A 3,000-nucleotide genomic window follows, 5' to 3' on the forward strand; every position below is an offset into this window, starting at 1 on the left:
ATGCCCCCGTCCTCCCTGAGGGAAACGGGAAGATCCTGTCCCAAGGAGCAAGTCTGAGCTAGCTCAGAGTGCAAGCAGCAGCCCCAGGGCTTGTCCACCAGCTCCAAGACTTTCTGGTAGACCATCAAGTGGGTGCTGGCTGCAGAACCCTGGGAATTACATGGAACTCTGTCCCCAGGCAAGAGGGGCCCCTGGGTCTTTTTTCTGGGTGAGGAAGGAGATGTAGTTTTTACCATCTCCCCTTCTCCCCCAGGCCTTCGCTGGGTTCTACTACACCTTCCACTTCCTGAACCTGACTAGCCAGCAGTCTCTAAGCGATGTCAACTCCACGATCCAGACCTTCTGCAAGAAGAACTGGGCAGAGGTGAGAGCCCTGTAAAGGGCAGCAAGGAGCCCTGTGCTTGTCCCATTCCAAATCTCTGCCCAGGAAGCACACACCCTGCTGTTCCCTGGGCCAGGGAGGGTTTCTAGCATTTGTTTCATTCCCTGTTGCACTGTGTCCCCCGATGGCCCCACAGCTGGTGAAGACCTTCCCGCAGCAGAAGGGGTACCTACACACATACTGCTCCATGGCAATCTACATCTTGACGCTGCTGCTCGATGGCTACAAGTTCAATGAGCACACGTGGAGCAGCATCCACTTCAGCCGGCAGGTAAACACCCTGCGGGGCAGTGGGAGCGGGCAGGCAGCTGCAGCCGCATCCTTGCCCTGGCCCGAAGACACGTTCAGGAGCAGCATCCCTGGAATCCCCTGTGCGAGAAATGTGTCCCCATCTCATGGCTGCTACCCAGTGATCACAGCACAGCTTCACTCTTACCTGCCCCCAAACCTCTGAAGCCAGCTTGTTTCTCACTTATTCTGGTGTGAACTTAAGCTAATTTTAAGGGGGACAGAGAAGGGCAGAGCAGGATTTGGCCACTTTGGTCTCTGATGTTGGGCAGAATTGACTTGAGCATCAAAGGGGTGATGGTGGCCCCATGAGCCATTTGAACCAGAATATGACCAAATTTAAAGGATCATGGGGGAGGAGGAAAGCTCAGATCCAAAATCATGTGCAGCTCACAGAGGCACATCTGGACCAGAGCAGTCATCCCTGTTCAGCTGCCCTTTGGCCCTTGGGAAGGGAGCAGAGGAAACCTCTCTGTGTAACTGGTGCTGGTAAGATGAGGTTCACCACAGCCAGGTCCATGTGTGAAATCACTACTGGGGCAGCTCATGGGAGAGGTGCCCGTCAGTCCCTTGCACTGAAGCTACCAGTGCCTGGGAGAGGCACTTTTGGATGATCTCTACTCTCTCACCTCAGGCAGCAAACACAGACATCGGCTGGACACTGGGCTTCATGCTGAACTTCACCAACATGGTCCCCACGGAGGCTCTGGAACACGTCAAGGGGCACCAGCCCAGTCTGTGGGCAGGTGCCATCTCCTTCATCGTGCTGGCCATAGTGGCAGGCCTGGTGGCCGTTTTCCTCCAGTGTTTCTGGAAAACCAAGTAGCTCCCAGCAGCCTCCTGACTAGAGGCATCCTGCCCACTAAACCAGTCAGGGAAGTGGTGCAAAAGAAGGTGGAAGGGGGAGAAGAATGAGGGCATTAGACCCATCTCCATTGCTCCGGAGGTCTAATTGGGTCATCTCTGTAAAGATGTCAAAGTTGACAAAGGTGTCTTGAGCTCCCTAAGTGCCTCTAAGAGGAAAAGACTCCTTTAATCTGGCTGACAAAAGCTGACTGAGACTTGGTGGCTAGATGAAACCAGATAAATTCGAACTAGAAATAAAATCCTTTTTGGTTTTCAAATATGAAAGTCACTAACCAGCCTAACACAGTTTCCTTCACACTTCCAGTACTGCTGGGCTGCTCTCCCGACAGCCGTGGGAGGCAATCAGTGATGGCGAGCAGTGGTGGCCACCTAAAGTCTGAGGAGAGGGGTGACCTTATCTGCATCTTGCCCTGTGCAAGATATGCAAGATTTCTGTAGTATGTGACAGAATATCTTCCCAAAGACACTGTCAGCTGTCTTTAAAAACATTTACTGGGATACCTCAGCAGAAAAATACAAGTGGAAGTTGATTTAAGAGCTGCCAACTCTGGCTCAGGGTTTATTTTATATTCAAGTTACATAGCCCAGCTTTGTCAGACACCAAATCCATAGCAGGTTCCAGCTCCAGGCACTTGAGTGTTTTATTTAGATCAGCAGAGCTCAGCACAGCTCAGCTGCAGGAACTGGACAGTCATTTCAGTCCTTCCAGCTCCAGCCACCAGCCCGGTGCCGCACTGCCCTGCCAGCCCTCTCCCCAGCCTCTCCAAGGCTCTGCCAAAGCCCAGGGCTGGTCTCAGCAGGGGTGTTGCCACAACTACCTCTCCTCTTTGCTGCAAGACCCCTGCCCACACAGCATGAAGCAGTAACATCCAGGCAGGACTTAAGAGCTTAAGAAAAGAACCAAAGGCATCCAGGCTGAGAAATGCTCAGAGTCCTTTGGCTCTGGCAGATCCATGGGGTATTTGCTGTGGAAGATGACACATGGTGGTCCTAACCCAAGCCGTTATCCCATATACCCCACTCCAAACTTGTTACAAAAACCTTCTGAAAGAGCAGCATCTCTCTGCCTGGTGGAGATAAGGATATGTGGCCCAAGGGCCTGGAGAACTGGGCTCTGCCTCCTGCTCACAGATGGTTATCCTTGGCTTCATTACAGCGAGGCTCAGCCTTCCCAGCCTGAACTTGAGCAACAAGGGAGAGGGGGTGAAGACCTCCATCCAGAGGAACCTCTTCCCACCCAGCAGTCTGAGCCCCTGAGGTCTGAGTTGCCACATGGACATTTCCCATAGCCAAACACCAGATCCCTCCCCCATCTCTCTGCCCTGCTCAGGTACATCTTTGGCAGTGTAAGCACAGAGGTAAAAATGCCACGTCTGGGAACAGGCTGTAGAAAATGCTGTCGGACTGCTGGAACCGACCCCATGGGATCTGTGGGTGGGGGACATCTCCTGTCCAGGTTCAGC

The sequence above is a fragment of the Fulmarus glacialis genome, unplaced genomic scaffold (genome assembly GCF_000690835.1).
Source record: "Fulmarus glacialis isolate BGI_N327 unplaced genomic scaffold, ASM69083v1 scaffold23466, whole genome shotgun sequence".
In the NCBI taxonomy this organism is placed as follows: domain Eukaryota; kingdom Metazoa; phylum Chordata; class Aves; order Procellariiformes; family Procellariidae; genus Fulmarus; species Fulmarus glacialis.